Source organism: Notamacropus eugenii, chromosome 1 (assembly GCF_028372415.1).
Source record: "Notamacropus eugenii isolate mMacEug1 chromosome 1, mMacEug1.pri_v2, whole genome shotgun sequence".
Lineage (NCBI taxonomy): Eukaryota > Metazoa > Chordata > Mammalia > Diprotodontia > Macropodidae > Notamacropus > Notamacropus eugenii.
Window position 1 is genome coordinate 352,733,622 of NC_092872.1, and position 24,073 is coordinate 352,757,694.

Sequence of the window (24,073 nt, forward strand, 5' to 3'; positions counted from 1 at the left end):
TGTCAAGCTCAGTATGAAGCAGTAGTCTTACATGGTGCTTATGCTGTTCAAGGCTGCATTAAAAGAGTCATAGTTTCCAGAATGAGGGAAGTGACAGTTTGATAGGAGGCTGCCTTGGTCAGACTGCATCAGCAGTGCTACGTTCCAGACACCTGAAGTTCTGAGCACCATCTTTTAGTAGGAATGTAAACAAACTAGAGGAGATTCAGAATACGATGTTCAGGATGGAGAGTGAACTTGAGACCAAGATACATAAGGAGTGCTGGCTAGAAGTAGGTATAGAGTTTTTTTGGGTTAATTGTTTTTAGTTGTGTCTGACTCTTCATGACCACATTTGGGGTTTTCTTGGCAAAGATACCAGAGTGGTTTGCCTTTTCCTTCTCCAGCTCATTTTACAGATGAAAAGATGTAGTTAGCCTAGAATAAAGATTTAGAAGGAGAAAATATCTGAATTATTCAGGCAATTAGGTGGCACAATGGATAGAGCAGTGGATCTGAATTGAGGAAGATATGAGTTCAATCTAGCATCAAACACTTGTTAGCTGTGTGATCCTGGGGATGTCACTTCACCTATCTCCTTAGTTTCCTGATCTCTAAAATGGAGATAATAATGGAACCTCCCCCCTTGCTATGAGGATAAATGTGGTAATATTTGTAAAGCATTTTACAAATATGAAAGCACTATATAAATGCTATTTCTTCTTAGTATTATTTGAAGGACTACCATGTGGAAGAGAGAATTAACTGGTTTTGCTGGGCTCCATAGGAGAGAACTAGGGGCAATGATTGGGAGTTGAGGAGAGGCAGATTTAGGCTCCTTGTAGGGAAACACACACACACACACACACACACACACACACACACACACACACACACACACACACACACACACAACCTTCTTTACAATTAGAGCTGTCCAGAGGAGGAATGGACTGCCTCGGCAGATAGTGATTTCCCCATTTCTCCCTCAGTAGAGGTCCTTAAAGCAGATGACCTCTTGTTGAGGGGATTCTTGGTCAGGAATGGGTTGATTTAGTTAATCTTTGAGGTCCCCTGAGACTCTCTGATTCCGTGTCTTGCCAAAAGAAATTAACTCACATTTCTCTAGTGCTTTTAGGTTTAGAAAATGACTTGTTTAGCACAAGAACTTCAGGTAATGTGAGCTCAGTTTCAGGCATTGATAAAAATCTTCTTTTAAAAACTCCCTTTCCTCCATTTGCAGCAATAATGACAGCTCACATTTTTATGATTTATATCTCTTTACAACAATCCTATCTATGTATCATGCTTTACAAGTATTATTATCCTTGTCACAGATGGAAGAAAGATTCTGAGGTCCTCCAGATTTTCCTCTTTGAGGATAACACATTGATCACATCAAGTTCCAGAATAGTACACAGACTTTATAATGAGAGTCACAGTCAGTCAAGGGACTTTTATTTAGTAATCTATACAGGAAAAACCATGTAGATGAAGAATGCCTATGGCCCAGACTAGGACATATAATTGGACTAATGGCTCACAGAGTTAATCCATGACTATATATGTCTTAAACAGGTAAAGCTGATAGACATGAGCTAGGCCTGTCATTGAACAAGTGGAAGAAGGCAACTTGAACTGCATTTAGAAAACTCTACAGCTATTTTTAATGATCCCAAGCTTTTCCCTGAAACAAAACTTCATATTTTTGACTTGTTATTATTTGACTATTTTGATTAATATCCTTATCAATGATGCTGTATGGTTCTGAGCCATGAAATACCACCATCTCCAAAGAAAAAAAATATAGGTGACCCAAAGAACAATGGAGAAATGTATGGTACAACAAGGTTGACTTACACATACAAAAATGGCATAAAAGGTATGTATGTAATTTGAAACGTGTGATTAGGCAGACTGGTTACACTTACATCAAGAGAAAGGGATGGCAGGTGGATAGCCTCAAAACTGACCTGGTTGCCAAGTATTGTTAAAAGACCTAGAGAGGGAGGCAGAATAGGGTAAATTATATCACATGAAGAGGTGCAAAAGATCTATTATAGTAGAGAGAAACAAAGGAAGAGGTAAGCATTATTAGAACCTTACTCTCATCAGATTTGGCTCAAAGAGTGAATAACATACACTCAGTTGGGTATAGAAACTTATCTTACCCTATAAGGAAGTAAAGGGAAAAGGGGAAAGAAAAGGAGGGGACACTGATCAAAGGGAGGGCAAGTGAAGGGAGGTGGTGTTCAGAAGCAAAGGAGAGACAGGGTGAAAGGAAAGAGAAAAGTCTAAAGGGGGAAAATAGGCTGAAGGGAAATACACAGTAATCACAACTGTGAATGTGAATGGGATGAACTCTCCTATAAAACAGAAGCAGATGGCAGAGTGGATTAAAAACTAGAATTCTGCAATATGGTGTTTACAAGAAACACATTTGAAGCAGAGAGATACACACAGAGTAAAGGTAGAAGACTGAAGCAGAATATATTATGCTTCAGCTAAAGTAAAAAAAAAATAAGTAAGATAGCAATCTTGTTCTCAGACAAAGCGAAAGCAAAAACAGAGATAATTGAAAGAGATAAGGAAGGAAACGCTAAAAGGTACCATAGGCAATTAATAACATCATTTCTAAACATATATGCACCAATTGGTATAGCATGGAGATTCTTGAGAAGTTAAGTGAGTTATAGGAAAAAATAGACAGCAAAGCTATACTAGTGGAGGACTCAACCTCTTCCTCTAAGAACTAGACAAATCTAACCACAAAATAAACAAGAAAGAAGTTAAGGAGGTGAATAGAATTTGAGAAAAGTTAGATACAATAGACCTCTAGAGAAAACTGAATGGGGATAGAAAGGGATATACCTTTTTCTTGGTGGTTCATGGCACATTCACAAAAATTGACTATGTGTTAGGGTACAAAAACATCACAATCAAATACAGAAAGGCAAAAATATTAAATGTATCCTTTTCAGATCATGATGTAATAAAAATTATATGTAATAAAGGGTCATGGAAAGATAGATTAAAAGTTAATTGGAAACTAAATAATCTGATTCTAAAGAACAAATGGGTTAGACAACAAATCATAGAAACAATCAATAATTTCATCAAAGAGAATGACAATAATAAGACAACATACCAAAATTTAAGGGATGCTGCAAAAGTAGTACTTAGGGAAGATTTTATAACTCTAAATGCTTACATGCATAAAATAGAGAAAGAGCAGATGAGTGAATTAGGCATGCAACTAAAAAAAATCTAGAAAATTTTAAATCTCCAATTAAATATAAAATTAGAAATTCTGAAAATCAAAGAAGATATTAATAAAATTAAAAATAAGAAAAATATTGAATTGATAAATAAAACTAAGGTCTGGTTTTTAAAAAAAACACAATAAAATAGATAAACCTTTGGTTAATTTGATTAAAAGAAAGAAAGAAGAAAACCAAATTACCTGTATAAAAAATGAAAAGGGTGAATTCACCACCAACGAGGAGGAAATTAAAGCAGTAAATTAGGAGCTATTTTTCGGAACTGTATGCAAATAAATCTGACAATCTAAGTGAAAAGGATGAATATTTACAAGAGTATAAATTGCCCAGATTAACGGAAGAGGAAATAAAATAGTTAATCTCATTTCAGTAAAAGAAATTAAACAAGTCATGAGTGAACTCCCTAAGAAAAAATCTTCAGAGACAAATGGATTTACAAATGCATTATACCAAATATTTAAAGAACAATCAATCGCAATATTATATAAACAACTTATAACAGGTGAATACTATATAGACAACTTAAAATAGGTGAAAAGGAGTCTTATCAAATTTCTTTTATGACACAAATATAGTGCTGATACCAAAACCAAGAAGAGCCAAAACAGAAAAAGAAAATTATGGATCAATTTTCCTAATGAGTAGAGATGCAAAAATTTAAATAAAATATTAGCAAGGAGATTATAGCAATTTATCATGAAGATAACATACTATAATCATGTAGGATTTATACCAGGAATGCAGGGTTGGTTCAATATTGTAAAAACTATCAGCATAATTCACCATGTCAGTTACAAAACTAATAGAAATCATATGATTATCTCAATAGATGCAGAAAAAGCTTTTGGCAAAATACAGCACTCATTCCTATTAAAACACTAGAGAGCATAGGAATAAAGGGAGTTTTCCTTAAAATAATAAGTAGCAAGCATGATACATAATAGGGATAAGCTAGAAGTTTTCCCAGAAAGATCAGGGGTGAAACAAGAATGACTATTGTCACCGTTATTATTCAATATTGTACTAGAAATGTTAGCTTTAGCAATAAGAGATGAAAAAGAAATTGAAGGAATCAGAATAACCAAAGAAGAAACTAAGTTATCACTCTTTGCAGATGATATGATGAGATACTTAGAGAATACCAGAGAATCAAGTAAAACACTACTTGAAATGATAAACAACTTTGGCAAAGTTGCAGGTTACAAAATAAACCCAGATAAATCATCTGCATTTCTATACATTACCAACAAAGCCCAGTAGCAAGAGATATAAAGAGAAATTCCATTTAAAATAACTGTAGATAATATAAAATATCTGGGAGTTGACCTGTCAAGACAAACCCAGGAACTGTATGAACACAATTACAAAACACTTTTTACACAAATAAAGTCAGATCTAAACAATTGGAAAAATATCAATTGCTCATGGGTAGGCTGAGTGATACAATAAAAATTATAATTCTACCTAAACTAATTTAATTTTTTTACACCCTCAGTTTTAATATGAGGTGGAAATTGGGTGGAAAGAAAAGATGGGGGGGGTATGACAAATGTGAAGAGTAGGCCTGTATAGCCTCCCCACTCCCTTCAATCCCATCATCCTGTGCATAATAATGTGCTCAGGGAAGCCTGTAGCTCCCCCAGAGCAAACACAGACCTATGCCCATGTTCCCTCCATCCTTATTCAAGGCTTAGGACACAGATATAAGCTAATTTCTGCCTCTGGCTCTACCAAGCCTAAGGCTCCCAGGGCTCCCACCAGCAACTTCGTGACAGGCATTGGAGGTGAATGTGAGGGTATCAGTTTATCCAGGCGATGATGATAAATGAGGCCTTCAGAGTTTAGGTAAAAAGTAGAATAGGCATCAGATGTTCAGTAAAGCTCTTACTTATCCCGGTGGTAGAACCACAAGAAGAGGACATGGGTAGGCAAAGCCATAAACTGCCAATGTGCCTGCAGCATGCAGTCTTCAGGGTGTTGGCTCAACTTTAGGACCTCTAGCTGAAGCTGAGCAAAATCATTCCAGGCCAAGAATTGGCAGAGAGACAGTGATAGAATGTACCACGTGTGGCCTTTGGTTCGGATGTTCAGGATCTCATTGATGAATTCCACATCAGATGAGTAGAGGTTGTAATCATGGGAGAGAAGAAACAAATTGGGGAGCTCCTGCCTCAGTTTTTCATGCATGACAGCTGGATGCTCCTCCCTGCTGGAGTTCCCTGATGGAGTGGCAGGAGCAGGATGAGGACTTCCAGGAACCCAAAATGGAATCAGAGCTCCAGGATTGGGGCCAGGCAATTATTAAAAGAGGCTTCTAAGCCCATCTAGGCAACCCCCATGCAATCCTGGCCTTGAACCATTCTCTCCCTTCCCAGAGGGAAGATCCACTCAGGGTGATATGAAGGTCTGGGTCTGAGGAAGGGACTGTGGGGAAACTTAGGGGAAGAGGTGGCTGGAAGAGAGTGAGAGAGTAGGGAGCTAGAGATATGGAGATACTGAGGGAGAAGTGACTGTCACTGAGGTAAGCCACAAGGGTAGAAATGGTAGGGCCTGAAGAGGTTTTTGGTACTGAGGCCTGGCCTTGTAGGCATGGAGACAGAGGGGGAGCCTCCAGGTCACTCCTCAGCTTGTTTGATACATGATTTTCTGGAGTGAGGAGGATGTCTCCCAAATCTGGTGTACGGTATCCTCCGCATAGGCAATTAATTTAATTATTCAGTACCATACCAATCAGACTACCAAAAATTATTTTATAGAGCTAGAAAAGATAAAAAAATTCATCTGGAAGAACCAAAGGTCAAGAATATCATGGCAATTAATGACAAAAATGCAAAAGAAGGTGACCTAACTATACCAGATCTAAAAATATATGATAAAGCAACAATCATCAAAACCATTTGGTACTGGCTAAGAAATAGAATGGTGGATCAGTAGAATAGGTCAGGTACACATGACACAGTAGTAAATGATTTAAGTAATCTACTGTTTGATAAACCCAAAGACTCTAGCTTCTGGGATAAGAACTCACTATTTGACAAAAACCACTGGGAAAACTGGAAAACAGTATGGCAAAAGCTAGGTACAGACTTACACCATATAGCAAGATAAGGTCAAAATGGGTACATGATTTCGACATAAAAGGTGGTATCATTAGTAAATTAGGAGGGCAAGGAATAGTTTACTTGTCACATCTATGGAGAAAAGAAGAATTTAATCACCAAACAAGAGACAGGGAACATTTATGAAATGCAAAATGGATAATTACATTACATTAAGTTAAAAAAAGATTTTGGTTAAATACAACCAATGCAACCAAGATTAGAACTAAAGTAGAAAGTTAGGAGACAATTTTTACAGTCAGTATTTCTGATAAAGGTCTCATTTCTCATTACTCATACAGAGTACTGAGTCAAATTTATAAGAATACAAGTCATTCCTGAATTGATAAATGATCAAAGAATATGAACAGGCAGTTTGCAGATGAAGAAATTAAATCTATAGTCATGAAAAAATACTCAAATCACTATTGATTAGAGAAACATATATTAAAACTCTCAGGTGCCACCTCATGCCTATCAGAGTGGCAAATATGACAGAAAAAGAAAATGATAAATGTTGGAGATGTGATGAAATTGGAACATTATTGCATTGTTGGTGGAGTTCTTAACCAATCCAACCATTCAAGAGAACAATTTGGAACTTTACTCAAAGGGCAATCAAAGTGTACATACCCTTTGATTCAATAATACCACTACTAGTTCTGTATACCAAAGAGATTATTAAAAAAGGGGGGGGAAGGACCCACACATACAAATATATTTATAGCAGATCTTTTTATGGTGGCAAAAAAGTAGACACTGTAGTGATGCCCATCAATTGGGGAATGGATGAACAAGTTGTGGTATGTGATTGTAATGGAGTATTATTGTGGCATAAGAAACGACAAGCTGGATGACTTCAGAAAAATACCTTAAACATTTACATGAACTGATGTATAATGAACAGAACCAGGAGAACATTGTACATAGTAACAGCAATACTGTACGATGAAGAACTGTGAATGACTTAGCTATTCTCAGCAATGCAATGATTCAAGACAATCCCAAAGGACTAATGATGGAGCATACCATCCACCTCCAGAGAAAGAACTGATGTTGTTTGAATACAGACTGAATACATGTTATTTTTTCAATTTTTCTTTTTTATTTGAGTTTTCTTGTACAGACTAATATGGAAGTGTTATACATGTATGACCTATATCTGATTGCTTACTGTCTCAGGGAGAGGGGAGGTAAGGGAGGAGAGAAAGAATTTGGAACTCAAAACTTAAAACAAAAATATTTTTTAAAATAAATAAAACATTAAAATAGCAAAAAAACCCAAAACACCTCACCTCAGATATGTTAAAAACTATCTTTACATGTAATTGGAAAAAATAAAATGCCATTAAGTGGGAGAAAAAGACATAGAAAAAGTATTGGGTAGATCTTTTATGGAGGAATTATCGGAGGAAATGAATGAGAATTTGTACAAAATGAGTGTGAATGAGTTGAAATCTCTACTAATGGAATTTGAGATCTCTACTACCTTACACTGATGGGATCACAAATCCACTGAAATATTTTTTTTAATAAGGAAACTGAGGCCCGGAGAGGTGAAAAGATTTGCTCAGTCAAACACTAGAGCACATAATAACAATGGTGACTGTCAAAACAGCAATAGCTTACAGTTATAGTGCTCTAAGGTATACAAAATACCATCTCAGATCTCTTGACTTCAACTGCCCTTCCCTCCAGATATTTTCCATGGCCTTCTACTACCTTACTCACTTCTCTCTGATTTCCACCTCTGAGAAATTCAATTAAATCAATACTACATTATTCTCTGGAAAGAATGCATCAATGGACAATCTTATTTTTCTACCCATCAAATTTGTGGCTTTCTCTTACAAACTCTTTTTCCCTGACCACTATTCCCCTATGTGTACAATTTCCCCCCAACAGAACGTAACATCTTCTAGGGAGGGAAGGAACTGTTTTGCTTTTGTATTTATATTTCCAGTGATTGGCACCTAATAGGTGCTTAATCAATACTCCCACTAACTTACTCGAGTACATTGTTTCTTCCATTACACTATATGACCTCTTAATAATAGAACCTATAGAACCGTAGCTAATAGCAATGCCAAAGAAAGACTGAGTGGGGCAAATGCATAAGTGGAACAGTCTTTTTTTGTCAAAAAAAATGCATTCACAGGACAATTAGAATATGTTTAGATATTCCAAATGGATAGTACACAAAGTTTCAAGAAATGAACAGTTGTTGGGTGAAAGTAAGAGGAGATAAATCAAAGTTATTTTGCCAAGTATATAGTAAAGACCACCTGCACAGAAGGAAGAAATAGATGAGAAGTTTGGGAAACTGATCATAAGTTTGTCACAAAGTCATGAGATGGTAGGTTACTGAAAACTTCAAATATTCAAACATTTACTGGAATTTTATCTCTGCTAAAAGCCGAAGAGCTAATAACATCTTGATTTGCCTTAGCAATAATTTCATCTTTCAAAAGGTATTGGAACCAAGAAGGGGAAACCCTAATGTAGATATTATTCTTGTTAAGAAGGAAGAAATGGGGTGGAAATGATGGGATCTCTCTGGGGAAGTGACCATATTTTGATGGAAAAAGAAAAGAAATCTGAGCATAGTTTGACATGCACTTCAGATTTTGGGAAAGGAGAATTCAAAGGCCTCAGAGGAAAGATATTCCAAATGAATCAGCCCAGGAGGGATAGAAGACATGCAAGAAATGAAATTCTGAAGACTTAAAGAAAAATAATTCCAAGGAAGAAGATAAATGGAATGTGAAGTTAAATTTGTCCAAAGTTCCCTATGGATAAATGAGAAAGTTACCAGTGAAAAATGGTGAATTGAAAATTGTAAATTGAAGGTAAATTTTTAAAAAAGGCATATAAGGTGGAAGAAGATACAGACAAGAAAGAATTAAAATAATAATATGGTACAAGTCCTATAAAAATAGTGTAGGATGGCCAGAACTCAGAATGAGCTGGGATGTATGAAGGAAACTAAGGACAAAAAGAGGTATGTAGTTAGCTTTATTTTTAAAAAAAGAGAGAGAGGGTCAAAGAAAGGATAGGATTCTTGCTGCATGGATGGGACTATGAAAACTGATGACTCAGAGAAGGAAAAGGAACTCACTTTTATTTTGTCGCTTTTTTCTGCAAAGGAGAATAACTTTTATACCAGAAATAATAATAAAAAATGACTAATCAGGAGTTAATACTCAAGATAAGTAAAGAGAGAACGAGAGAGATATGATTTCCCATGGTGAATTCAAGTTGCCTGGCCTAAATGAACTATATCCTCAAGTCCCAAATAAACTGGCTGATGTGATTGACCACTGTCACTGATATCTGAAAGGTCATGGAAAATGGGAGAGACACTACAACTTTGGAGAAGAGCAAATGGACCAGTTTGTCTTTTTCTAAATATAAAAGAACAAAGACTAAAAACTCTAGGCCAGTAAGTTTGACTTGGATTCCTTGGAAAATTCTAGAACAGATCCAATAAAGAGATGGTTGGTGAATACCTAGAAAGGGAAGCAGAGATTAGAAAGAGCCTGATGGCTTCATCAAAAACAGGCCATGCCAGATAAACTTCATTTCCTTGACCGAATTAACAAACGAGTAGATGAGGGGAATTCTGTGACTATTAATTTAACCTAGATTAGTGGCATCAAACTTAAATGGAATCAGGGACCACTGAATCAGATATAAACATTCCTGCAGGCCACATATTGACTTAAATCACATATTACCATTGTTTATATTCTATTGTATTCTTATTTATTTTGCTAAATATTTCCTTATGACATTTTAATTTGGTCAGTGCAGTCTAGCAGTATGTTGGAAACCTCTGACCTGGATTATAGCAAAACTTTTCATAAAGTGTCTCATGCTATACTTGTGGAGAAGACTGAGGAGTATAGATTAGACAGTAATAGAATCAGATGTATTAAAAATGATGGGATGGTGGATTCAAAGGATAAATGTTAAAAAGTCAATATTGATGTAACAAGAGGACTTCTTTTTAGCAACCCTAGAGATTTGTGCTTTTTAATATATTTATAATTGACTTGGATAAAGACAAATGATATGCTGATCAAATTTACAGATGATGCAAAGCTGTGAAGGAGAAGTAAAACACTGGATGACAGAATAGAGACCTAAAAAGCTTTTGACAGAATAGATCATTGAACTTAAGCTAAAAAAATGAAATTCAACGAAGGTAAATGTAAAGTCTGGGCAGCTAGGTGGGGTGAAGTAGATAGAGCACTGGGCTTGCAATGATCTTCTTGAGTTCAAATCTACTGTCAGACACTTGTGTGACCCCAGAAAAGTCACTTGACCCTGCCTGTCTGCCTCAGTTCCTCATCTGTAAAATGAGCCTGGAGAAGGAAATGGCAAACCACTCCAGTATATTTGCCAAGAAAACCCCAAATGGGGTCATGAAGAGTGGGACATGACTCAAATGATTCAACAAAACAACAAAATGTAAAGTCTTGCATTTGGACATGAAAATAATATTTTCATAAGTATGAGATGGGGAAAGGAATGGTTAGATATTAATTATTCTGAAGAAAAAAAAGATGGGGATTTAAGCAAACTGCAAACTTAGTGTGAGTCACAGTGTGATACAGCAGCTCAGAAAGCTAATCCGATATTGGGCTGCATTAAGGGGAATGTAACTTCCAGGAATAGAGTCTGCCCTTGTCACACCTCATCTGGAACACTGTGTGCTTAGCACCACTATTTAAGAAAGGCATTGATAAGTTTGAGATTGTCCAGAGGATAGGAATAAGGATGATGAGTGATCTGGAATCAAAGTCATATGAGAATCCATTGAAACAACTGGGCATGTTTAACCAGGAGAAAAGAAGATGACTCGTGTGTGTGTGTGTGTGTGTGTGTGTGTGTGTGAGAGAGAGAGAGAGAGAGAGAGAGAGAGAGAGAGAGAGAGAGAGAGAGAGAGAGAGAGAGAGACAGAGAGACAGAGAGACAGACAGAGACAGAGACAGAGAAGGAAAGAGAGAGACAGAGAGGGAGATGAGAGAGAGAGAGAGAGAGAGAGAGAGAGAGAGAGAGAGAGAGAGAGAGAGAGGGAGAGAGAGATTAGGAGGGGGACATGATGGATGTTAATGTATTTGAAAGTCTGTCATGTAAAGAAAAGATTAGCCTTAGGCAAATTCTGGTTAACCCCTGAGGACATAATCAAGAGCAATGGTGGAAGGTCAAAAGAGGCCAGTTGTGACCTGACAGGAAGAACTCTCTAACAACTGAAAGTTTACGTAAGTGGAATGGGCTGCCTCCAGAGGCAGTGGAATCCCACTACTTGGAGGTTATGGAACAGAGGCTGGATGACCCTTATTTGCTATGTCATTCTGGGTATTCTGCTGAGGATGGTTTGGACAAGATGGATGCTGAGGTTCCTTCCACCTCTCAAATTTTGTGCTTCTGTAAGATTAAGAGAATTAAAACTGTACACTCAAATCTAGGTCCTAATGAGAGTATTTTAAAGGGATGGCAATATTTAGGATAATTTTAAATGCGTAAAAGTTAGATGTATTTATCTTAAATGACAGTCATCATTTGAAACAAAGGCTACTCTAAAAAGTTGGACTGCTTAGGTACTTTTGAAATATTAGAAATCCTACAGAGCGTTGTCTTTCAAGAAATAAAAATACGCCCCCACTTAAAAAAAAAAAAATCTGTCTTTTTTTTCCCTAAAAGGGATGAGGCAGCATAATATAGTAGAAAGGGGGCTGAATACGGAGTCAGAGGATAACAGTTAAAACATAGTTCTGTCACTTTGTGACCTTGTGAAATGCTCTTAATCTTTCTGATGCTCAGTTTCCTCATCTGGAGAGTGAGAAAATTTGAGTAAAAAGGCAATAAGTTTCTCCCAATTCTGATTCCAGTTCTGTGCTATTTGCTTAGCTTGAATAATTAGAACTTAGGAAGCAGTATGGTGTAAGGCAGTGGTTTCCACTTAGTGGTTTGTGAATCCCTTGAGAGTTTTCCATATTGGTCCAAGCAATTCACACTAAAAATTCTTTAATGGAGCCGTAAGTTGGGCAATTGTCCAATCATGTTACAAATATATTTTTCCACTGTCTCAGCAAGACGTTTTTAAGCATTATAAAATTATTTCTTTAGCAATTTGAAACAATCATAAGCTTTTTGTGGACAAAAGTTATCATTGTAGTTATTACGGTAAGAAACAAATCTAAAATAACATTATGAGTAATATAACTGAGGGTTTACAACATGTTTCTTTGTTATTGTTGAAAGGGGTTTGCAGAACAAAAAAGTTGGGAACCATTGGTGCAGGGGAAAGCACCCTGGATTTGGAGTCAGCCAGCCTGAGTGAGTTGTAGAACTCAAACTAAAGCACAGGTTTTCTGACTCCACGTTTATTCCATTTTCCAACTCCCCCTGTTTCTTAAGGGTAGGGACCATATTTTATTCATCAGCATCCACCCATAGTAGGTGCTTTACAAATGTTAGTTAAATTGAATTAAAAATCATGGTCATAATGAACAAGATATATAAGTGAAAATTTTGCTTCCATATATTACCTAAGCATTTTTTGTTGTGTCATTTTTCAGTCACTTCATGACCCCATTTGGGGTTTTCTTGGCAAAGATACTGGAGTGTCTTGCCATTTCCTTCTCCAGCTCATTTTACAGATGAGGAACTGAGTCAAACAGGGTGGAGTGACTTACGCAAGGTCACTCAAGTAGTATGTATCTGAGGTCGGATTAGAACTCAGGTCTTTCTGGTTCCAGGCCCAGTGCTCTATCCACTGCATCACCTAGCTACCCATATTACCTAGGTAAGTCACTCTGTTGTAGACCGTCTATGTCAAATGGTTTGGAGACAAAATATAAAGGTAAAGTAACATATGTAAGTGAGACATTATAGGGTTTTTCAAAAGAATGTGAGACCAAAACTTGGTATGTGTCCTTGGTAAGTCATTTACCTTTGTACCTCATTTTCCCATCTGTTAAATGAGGGGGCTGGGATAGAGAATCTGGAAGTGCTCTAGGGTTAACATCCTCTATGCTATAATTTTCAGGTCCTTGCTAATTTCTAAGATTTTTCAGAAAATCAAGGGATAGAATGGGATAGAACCCTGGTCTTCAGACTCCTAACCTAACGTTCTTTGTCTTATAGCACAGTTCATGTGTGGTGAGAGGCAGCTAGCCACACACACATGCATATAGATTTACATGCATATGTACAAACACATACATATGCATATATAATATACAGTATATTATATATGTACATATATATGGAAGGAGGAATGGAACGATAAAGAGGGAGGGCAAAGGAAGAGGAGAGAAGGGAGTAGGGAGGAAAAGAAGGGAAGACAAAGAGAGAGAGGAGGAGGGAATAAGAGAAGAGAGGTAGGAGAGGAAGAAGAAGAAAGGGAAATTGGAGAGAAGAGGAAGAGGGAGAGACAAGGAGAGGAAGAGAGAGAAGAGAGGAGGACACAGAGAGAGGAAGAGGGCAAGGAACGAATGGGTGGAGAGAGATTAAGAGAAGAGGTGAGGGAAGAGGGAGGGAAAGAGAGGAGGAAAGGGGAAAAAGGGGTAGAAGAGAGGGGAGGAAAAGGCAAGAGAGAAGGGAGGAGAGAAAGAGAGAGAAGAGGGAGATAGGAGGAGAAAAAGAAGAGAGAGGGAAATAGGAGTGAAAGGAAAGAGGGAAAGAGAAGAAGAAGGGAGAGAAGAGAGAGGAGGGGGAAATGGAAGAAGAGGGAGGGAGAGAGGAGAAAGAAGAGAAAAAGGAGGAGGAGAAGGAGGAGGAGGAGAGAGAGTCCTTTTATAGATTATAAAAATATTTAGCTCCCTTGTTACATAAAAATGTTTGTCCAGAGCTACAAACCAAGGATCAGAGCTCTTTATGCTCCATTAACTATTATCCTTTTTAGGGATTTACAGCTCTGTTTAAATTTTTACCAAGTTTTCAAATCGGAACATGTGTTAGTCACTGTGTGAATTGTGAAACAGAGGAAATACCTCCAAAGTCCTGGCCTTGACATTGCAATCTGGCAAAGGATGGTTAGAAATAAAAATAGCACCATTCAATCAGGCCATTTTGATGCATGTGAGAAAGAAAAACTGGGTATTGTTAATCAAACACATACACACAGAACAGGTTGTTTATTTCTATGAATGTAATTACAGTACAGCTCAGTTGAGAAACAATATGTGTATGGTAGAAGGAAGGTGCTGAACTGTGAATGAGTTAACTCATCCGCCCCAGTCCAGGTGATTAACAGACAACTAGTCAGTTAGACTTAAATTCAAATCCAGCCTTAGACACTTACTAGCTGTGTGACCCTGGGCAAGTCACTTAACCTTTCTGAAACTCAGTTTCTTCATCTGTAAAATGGGGATAATAACAGCACCTACCTCATAGGGTTGTGGTGAGGATTACATGAGATAACATACGTAGAATACTTTGCAATCCTAAAAGTGCTAGAGGAATGCTAATTATTATTATAATGATGATATAAAAAAGGATTGATGGACATACAATGATTTTATCTCCACCTCACCACCAACTGTTCCCCAACATCTCACCAAATCCTATCCATCGTTTAGGGTAGAGTTTCAACCCTCCACCACCAAGGAAGCCTCCTTGCCTACTCCTGTTCACATTGATTCCTCCCTCTCCTCTGAACTCTGAGATTAATACTCCTAATTTTACCCCCAATTATATATTGTGTTAAACCAAGTAGTGGTTTTATGGATATGTCATCATCTGTCCAACAAGATTGCATGCAAGTCAGAAGTCAGAAACCATGACTCACATAGATTTTCTGTATCACCTAGGGCATCTTCGTATTAAATGTGCTATAGGAAGGAGAAAGAAGGGCAGCTAGGTGGTGCAGTGGATAGAGTGCCAGGCCTGGAGTCAGAAAGACATCTTCTTGAGTCCAAATCTGACCTCAGACACTTACTATCTGTGTGACCCTGGGCAAATCATTTAACCCTGTTTGCCTCAGTTCCTGTAAAATGAGCTAGAGAAGGAAATGGTAAACCACTCCAGTGTCTTTGCCAAGAAAACCCCAAATGGGGTCATGAAAAGTCAGACATAACTGAAATGACTCAACAACAAATAGGAGAAAGAACATTCCACTTGCAGTTATAAGTCCTGGATTTGAGCTCTTTCTTCCAATAGATTTGGACACACCATCTCACTTCTCCCTTTCCTTACTTCACAGAGTGCTTGGTTGCCTTCTGAAGGGACAGTGGACAAAATCCGACCCAGTTCAGTGCTGTCATCAACTTTCCTGGACACATACCCTGCTCTTGTTAACAGAGATCAGTTTTTATTAACTCAATGGAAAATTATGGTTGTTAGAATGTGTAAAGAAAAAGTTCAAGTTTTCTTATCTAAAACAGGTATAATACTTATTTGAGATAATGAGACTGACATGAATGTAGCCCTTTAGGGTTTACAAAGTGCTTTATATGCATCATCTCATTCTATGTTTTCAATAACTCTATGAGACTGGTATTACTGGTATAAGATGGAATAGAGTACTGGACTGAGAGTCAGCAAGGTCTGGGTTTATTAATTTCTCTGTGCCTTCATTTCCTCATCTATAAAATAATGGGGGAAATCATTGGACCTGGTGGCCCCCAAGGTTCTTGCCAGTTCTAATTTTATGATCCTGTGATCCTTATTTTATTGATGATGAAACTGAAGCTCAGAGGGGTTATGTGACTTGTCCAAGGTCACACAGATAATAAGAACAGATTTCAGCCCAGTCTCTCCTTACTCCAAAGCCAGCATGCTTTCCTTCTGGCACAACAAATTGACTTTCCTGCCAACATCACAAAGTTGGGGCAAAGCACTTTGCAAAGTGTAGGACAAATAGAAATAATCCTGATTATTAGAGCAAGCACTCAAATACTTTATAGAATCACAGAATTTCAGATTCAGATTCTCTCTCTTTCTCTCCCCCCCTCCCTCCCTCCCTCCCTTGTTGTTCATCACCTATGTGTCCTCAGACAAGTCAATTACCCTCTCTTTTTTCTCAGCCCTTTCATCTTTCAGTTGAGGTAGATTGAGTCAATGGCCTCTCAGGCCACTTCTAGCACTAAATATCTATAATTCTCTGATCTCAGAGACCTTTCAATCAAATGTATACCCGATCAAGAGTCGCCTCTATAGCATCCTGACAAATGGTTATCCAGATTTAACTGGAGAGTCTCCAGTAGGGAGGGATCCACCACCTTCCAAGGCAACCCACTGAACTTTTGAATAGTTCTACTTGTTCACAATTTTTCTTTCCATCTTGCCTAAATCTGCCCTTCTGCAGCTTCTACCCGTGACTTCTAGTTATGCCCTCTGGGGCAGAGCTAAATAAATCTTCTCATACTTTCACATGCCTGAAGATGACTATTCTGTCCTATTCTGTCTCTCCTACAGACAATAGATTTCTTCAACTGATGCTCATATGGTTTGACTTTGAAGCCCTCCACAATCTTTGTTTTCTTCTTCAGGTTGTCCTTGATCCTATCATACTCTCCAAACCCAGTGATTCTGAATCCTTTAGCTATCTGAGCTAAAATTCCACATTCTATGAGCCATCTTTCCCAATCCTCTTAATACTAGTGTCTTCTTTTTGCTGATTTTATCCCATATATATCCTGTAATATTTAATTGTTTTCATGTTGCATCCCTCACTAGACTGTTAATGTCTTGAAAACAGATGATTATTTTTGAGAGGCTTGGCTTTATTTGAGGGGTTTTCTTTTGCATTCATTTTGCATTCTTTTATTTGAATTCCTAGTTCTTAGCACAATGCCTGGCACATAGTAGGTACTTTAAAAAATACATTGACTGACTTTCTTGACTGACTTATCAGCATCCTTCCTGTCCAGCTGGCTCATTTTCTAAGTCGCATCCTTCATTCTTTTCCCCAAAGGCAGTAGGGGAAACTTTGTCAAATGCTTTGCTAAAATGTAAGTAAACCATACCAATGGCATTCCCCTAATCATTCTAGTGACCCTATTAAAATATAAGGAAAGTTGGTTTAGTATGACTTCCTCTTGATGAAGCCACCCAGAATTTCTTCAGGAATCAAAGCAAGCTCAATAGCCTATAGTTTGACTACTCCACTGTCTTCCTGTTTAAGAAAATCAGGATATTTATTCTTCTCCTATCCCACAGGGTTTCTTCCACTCTCTGATTCATTAAAGATCATTGGAGGTGATTCAGTGATCACATCTGTAACCTGTGATATGTTCTACTTGTGCCTAGTGGCCTCAACTTATCAAGGGTCACTAGGTGTTTTCGTATCATGTCCTTACCTATTTTGCATACCCACATTAGTGATTTTTGTTTTGTCCTGTATAGCCAAAGATCACTTTTCTTAGCAAAGAAAGGAGAAGCTAATAATGATGATGGTGATTGAATAGATTTGTTTCCTTCCCATTGACATTTTTCCAATCACACTTAATAGTGGTCCTATTCTTTCTTTCATTTTTCTCTCTGCATAGCTTTAATTTTTGTTTTTGTTGTCAATCTTAACATTTCATCTTCAGTCTCAGATAATTCTATGATTTAAGATTCCTGAGACTATTCTTACAGAGCCATATGTTAACTGTTCCCCCCCAAAATTTATTAATTTATTTTGTTTTCAACAATCACTTCCATAAGTTCCAAGTTTTCTCCCCTTCCCTCCCCAAGACAGCATGTAGTCTTCTATGAATTCTACACATGCACTCCTATTAAACACATTTTCACATTAGTCGTTTTGCATAGAAGAATTAAAACGAATGGGAGAAACCATGAGAAAGACAAAACATAATAAAGGAGAAAAATAATCTGCTTCATTCTGTGTTTCAATTTCATAGTTCTTTCTCTGGATGTGGATGACATTTGGCATCATGAGTCCTTTGGAAATATTTTAGTTCCTTGTATTGCTGTAAAGGGCTAAGTTTATCAAAAAACAGTCCTCACATACTGTGGCTGTTACTGTGTATAATGTTCTCCTGGCTCTGCTCACTTCACTCAGGATCAGATCGTATAAGTCTTAGTAGGTTTTTCTGAAGTCTGTCTGTTCATCATCTCTTATAGCACAATTTCCATTACATTTATATACCATAACTTGTTTAGCCATTTCCCAATTGAAGGGTATCCCCTTGGTTTCCAGTTCTAGGCCATCACAAAAAGATCTGCTATAAATATTTTTGCACATATGGGTACTTTTCCCATTTTTATGATCTCTTTTGAATACAGCCCTAGAAGTGGTATTGTTGGGTCATAGGGTATGCATAATTACATAGCCCTTTGGGCATAGTTCCAAATTGCTCTCCAGAATGGTTGGAACATCTCACAGCTCCACCCATCTTGTATTACCTTCTCTTGCTTTTATTTACTATTAATGTCTCAAAGTTGGTTGAGGAGTATCCAATTCATCCACATTGGTTTCTTTAGATAATTCTCCATTTCTTTTCTCCTTATTGGATTTTTTTCCTCTTTTCTCCAGAATTTCACAACTTAAAGCTTTCCAACCCCCTTGACTTCCTTTATATCATGGCAGGCTACTACCTATCCTGTTATTAGTCCTTTGATATCTGCTCTCCCAAAAATCTAGGTTGCATATCAGGCTCTACTTTCTATCTCATTCATCACAAATTATAAAATGGAGCTGTCAGTTCCTCCAAAGGTTTCCCAATCTATAATCCACAAATTGATTTTTACTTGTTGTTCAGAATCAGCTCCATAATTTCAGTTCCTTAATGCCTTTCCTTAACTTTTGAAGGGTGAAATGATCATAAAGGTAAGCATTTATTAATTACTTCATATCCATTTCCCATTATTGTATCATATAGTTTTTCCAAATTTTTGTTCTCTTTTCTGAATTCCTCATCAAGCTTTTCCTTCTGTCCAGGTGGTCTTTAATATAATCAAATAGCAAAATGCCTCCTATTTCTCCCTTTCTTGGTTTCTGCTCCAATGTTCTCCCATCATGTTCTTCTCTAATTTCATTATTTTCTCATATTAGTTCATCTTAACAAACAATACCACTTTGCAATATTCTCCTCTTTTAAATTTGTTTCTTTTAAATAAGGGATATTCTTCCAGATTTAAAGTTCTATTATGAACTCCAATCAATAGCATCTCAGGTATACCCATGGTGTCAAATTTGCCTTCTTGCATCAGTGTTTCTAATTTGTCTTGCTTGTTATTAATTTTTTGTGCATTTATGTATATATTTGGACATGGGCTTTAATCTTGTTTTCTTTTCTTGAATTTTTATTTCCTAGGAATAGCTGCTGTTCTCTCTGTATTGTATCTACTATCTATGGTATCTTGCTTAACTTTTTTATTCCTGCTCCCTTTTCAGTTTAAAGCCTTTTCAATTAGACGTCAAGAATTCAAGCAAATATATTTTCCCTTGCTCTCTATTCAGACTCCATACTTGGCTAAGAGGCCATATTACCATGTTTCAAGTCATGTACAGAGATCTAAGTCCAGTTTTCATGCATTATTCAACCAATTTTTAACCAGATATTTTCTTCTCAAATTTTCCCTTTAAAAATTAAAAAATAAGCATTTGCCAAGTGCCTTCCTTATTTATACTAGAGACCACAATAAGCACTGAGAATATGAAAAACAAAAACAAACACCATGAAACAACACCTGCCCTCAAGAAGCATTTTCTTCATATCTTTGATTATCACTTGTTCCTTGCCCAGTGACTTCATAACCCTTTACAAGGCATTTGTTCATTTATTCAAATGAAATGATGTTTATAATATGCTTTAATATCTTAAATTGCTTAATAAATATGAGCTATTCTTATTTTATGGCAATATCATATGTACTCATATGAGTCACAATTAGTAGGTAATAGTCACCAGGTTTTCTAAGTCTTAGACAGTTTTATGTCTCAGATACATGCTTCGAGAAAGAAGCAGCCCTCTTGGTAACATTAATCAGACAAATACCTGCCTTTATAGTCCTCAATGAGCAATCTTTTCTTCCTCTTTCTCCTACTAGGTAACCTCTTTCTGGAAAGAATCTGTGAATTCACTTGATCACTCCTTGGGCCACAAGTAGTTGCTTTCTCCTCAAAGAGTCCTACTCTTCTCTCTAGAAGAAGGGGCTCAAATCTATTACTCAACACTAAACTCTTCTATTTCTATATATTTAGCTGCCTGTCTACTCAGTGTTTTGAACATAGTGGGTTCTGGGTAGTGATTTTTTTAAAACTATTATATAAAGAAAGGATTCTGGGACACAGAAGAAAGAATGGTTTGTTTTTTGGAAGTCTCTGACCTTTAAGAAGTAGAGGGAGAGATAAGGTCCCGGATCCTAGGCAAAAAACATTTGAGGAAGAAAACATCATTTTCTTTATGGGCAGGGGTAGGGAGTAGGAGTCATGGAAGATTTCTGGGAGGGAGTAGAACCTGAGTTAGTCCTAGAAGGAAGAGACTTCAACAGACAGAATTAGGGGTGGAGGACATTCATTCAAAGAACAAGAGACAGCAAGAACCTAGGTACAGGGTTAAGCAAGGGCAAAATAAGAACCAGTGATATTGAGTAGTCCAGTTTGGCTGGGTCAAAGAGTACCGGAAGCATAGTACTCAATGTTCCAGCCAAATGGAAGTACTTTCTATCGCCTGTACTGGTAAGAATGGTCACATCGTTCCCTATCCCTGGAATGCCTTCTGCTTCTGATCCCTACCTGGTAAAATTCGACCCTAAATTCAGGACTTGGCTCCCCTGCTATCACCTCCATGATGCCTTCTGTGATGTCTGCCTCCTCCTCAGGTGGATATGATTAGACCTCACACAATCTTTTCTTTATGTCTCTTATGCAGTGCCATTTTTTATTTTAAATAAGGTATTTATGTATGGATCACAACCCTCCCTATTAGATTATGAGATCCATGAGATCAGGAAAGACATCTAATTAGTGGTTCATTTCCCAGTGCCTAGCATAATGAACTGCACATAGTAGATATTTAAAAATGACAAATATTTGTTGAATTGAATTAATGTGCTATAGGTTCAAAGACTATTCCTAAAGAGGAGTTTGAAAAACATTTTTAATAATGATAATGTTAATGGAATAATCATATAGCCACTTTGGAACATAAAGTTCATTTAGAATAAGTTCTGGTCTGTTAAAAAAAATTGCCTATCCTAGTCATATATCATATACTAAATTGTGGAACTTTAAAGGTTAAAGGAAATTTCAAGTTCATCTACTCCAGTCTTCTTATTTTATAGATGAAGAAACAGAGGGGAAATGAATGACTTGTCCAATGTCACATTGGAAATAATCAGGAAAGACACTTTAAAATGTTCTATAAACATGAGTTTTCTTTACTGAGCACCATGATAGGCTCTGGAAAGACTAGACTAGGGAGCTTAGGGAACTCACTGACAGTAGAACGCAATCTTCTTGAAGTTAGGAACTTTCATTTCTTTGTCTCTGCAGGGGCTAGCACAGTGCCTCAGGTGTGGTAGGAGCTTTGTGAGTATTTTTAGCTTGATTTAATTGGCAGCTTTAGCTATCAGGGTAATTTATACAAGCTGCTCATCATCTGTCCAGATGTCACCATCTGCAGTCATCCTCCTAAGGATAAGAGCCCAGCATCCCAGTCCCACTGGACTTAGAATCATTTACTAAGAGTTCTGTGATGGTAAGAGTCCTTTGAGAGTAAGGGTGGCTAAATCATAGAATAAGAAGCTGTCAAAGAAAGATTTTGAAACTCTTTAAGAATGGGATGGATGCCTCTTTGAGATTATTTAAGAGAAGCAGGAAGACAGTGAATGGCAACATGACACAGAGGAAGGAGTGTTAGATGTAAAGTTTGAGGCACTGTTTGATTACCACTCTTGCCATTCATTACCAGTGAGCCTTTGATCAAATGACTTAAGATCTCTGGGTCTCGGAGAGTCTTTGAGTCTTTAATTTTTAAAATGAAGGTGTTGGTATAATAGATACAGTGTGTAGTAGCAGATAGAGTTTTTCTTTCACATATTAGTTTGGTCTCTGGTAAGTCACAAACTCCTTTCTCTCTTTCTTTGTTAAAAAGATCTCAGGTTTATAAATACTGTAGTTTTAAAAATAGAATATAAAAGTTTCAACTTGTATATTATTACTATTTTCCCTTTGTGTAGTGTTTTCAGGTTTAGAGTTCTTGAAACAGATCCAATATTTTTTATATCATGTCTATTCCAAAGCACAAAGTACTCAATAATCTCTAACATCTTTTCTATCTCTAAGTCTATAATCTTGACTCAAGGATCTGTACTTGTTAATCCACTGTCTTCTAACCATGTTGGTAGTCTAGTATAAATTAACTACCTTCATGGTTAAAACACTGAACTGGTTTATGACGTGAGATTGCAGAATCCCCTACTCTGTAAGACTTCGGAATCAAAAATCTTTCTGAGATGGTCCACTGTGATGCTTCTGGAACACAGGCTAGATTAGGTGACTTCCTAAAGTCCTTTCCATCTGTATGTCTGAAAGTTGTCTTCCATTCTCTGATAAGAGCAGCCCCCTAGTGGTGGGCAATGTCAAATGGTGAGCATAACCTTGAACTTGTATCTTAGTTCCTTAAGTCCAGATTCCTACAGTAGCAAACTACACCTCTATAAATGTCCTGGATGCCTTCCTTTGAACTTATTTAGCTATCAAGAGGTGAAATATAGGTTTTAAATATCCAAATATATTCCAGATAAAGGTTTTTAAATTCCAGTTACTAAAAATGAAGCCTGAAAGACAGGGATGTCAGGCTGACTTTGTTAGTTCATGACTCAAGTACTTTCAGTTCACTCGAAATTAAAAAAAAAAAAAAAGACAATAAGCCCAGTGTATACTGAAATGGATGGAATACTTTATTCGGAATCAGAAGACCTGTGCTTGAATCCTGGCTATGCTATTTACCATACTGGAGGCAACGAAGTAGCCTAGTAAAGTGTTGGACTTCAAATCTTTCCACAAATGATTACTAGTTGTATGACCCAGTGCTAGTCATTTAGTCTTCACTTCTTCATACGTAAAATAGAGATAATTAAAGCACTTACCTTGCAGTGTTATTGTGAGGAGCAAATGAAATAAAGTTCTTTATAAACCTTAAAGCATTTTACTACCCTTTACTACCCACTACTATTGCTGTGATCTTGGGCAAATCACTTGATCTCTCTAGTCTTAAGTTTCCTCATCTGTTAAAGAATAAAATGTAGGAAGGACTCAGGTATTGTAAATGATCACTTAGGTTTCATCCTAGCTCAGATCATCTCCTCATTTCTTTACTCTCAATCTTCCTTATGGGTTCTGTCCTTGATATTTGCTCCTAGAACAGTAGGCACAATTTTTTATTGAAAACTCTCCAAGGTGCATGGCAAGTGTGTGGCAATCTATGTGCAACATGAGAGGAAAACTTAACTCCCCCAAAACAAATAGGATTCACAAATTTAGAGTTCAAATAAACTTGGGTGGCTATCTGATATAACTACTCATTTTCTAGATGATGAAACTAGGTATCTATACTATAATTAAAGCTGAGTCTATCTGCTGCATTGGAAAGAAACCAAAATTTCAATTCTAATTGAAACCAACAATTATAATTTTCACTGACCCCAGAAAGAGTTCCCTAAACCCTGACAGTTCCAAGAGGAAAGCATCACAGTCTAATGGCTAGAGATCTGAAAGAGGAATGAGCCCTGCACAACAATTTAGCATGG

General features: G+C 37.0%; 1 long non-coding RNA gene and 1 pseudogene across 1 annotated transcript in view; both read right to left on the reverse strand.

Annotated features, from left to right (window-relative positions):
• LOC140518247 (uncharacterized) overlaps positions 1 to 24,073 on the reverse strand; it is a 162,267-nt gene that overhangs the window by 111,792 nt on the left and 26,402 nt on the right. The gene's annotated exons all lie outside the window — the stretch shown is intronic.
• Positions 3,917 to 5,900, reverse strand: LOC140525795 (uncharacterized protein C6orf136 homolog pseudogene; annotated as a pseudogene).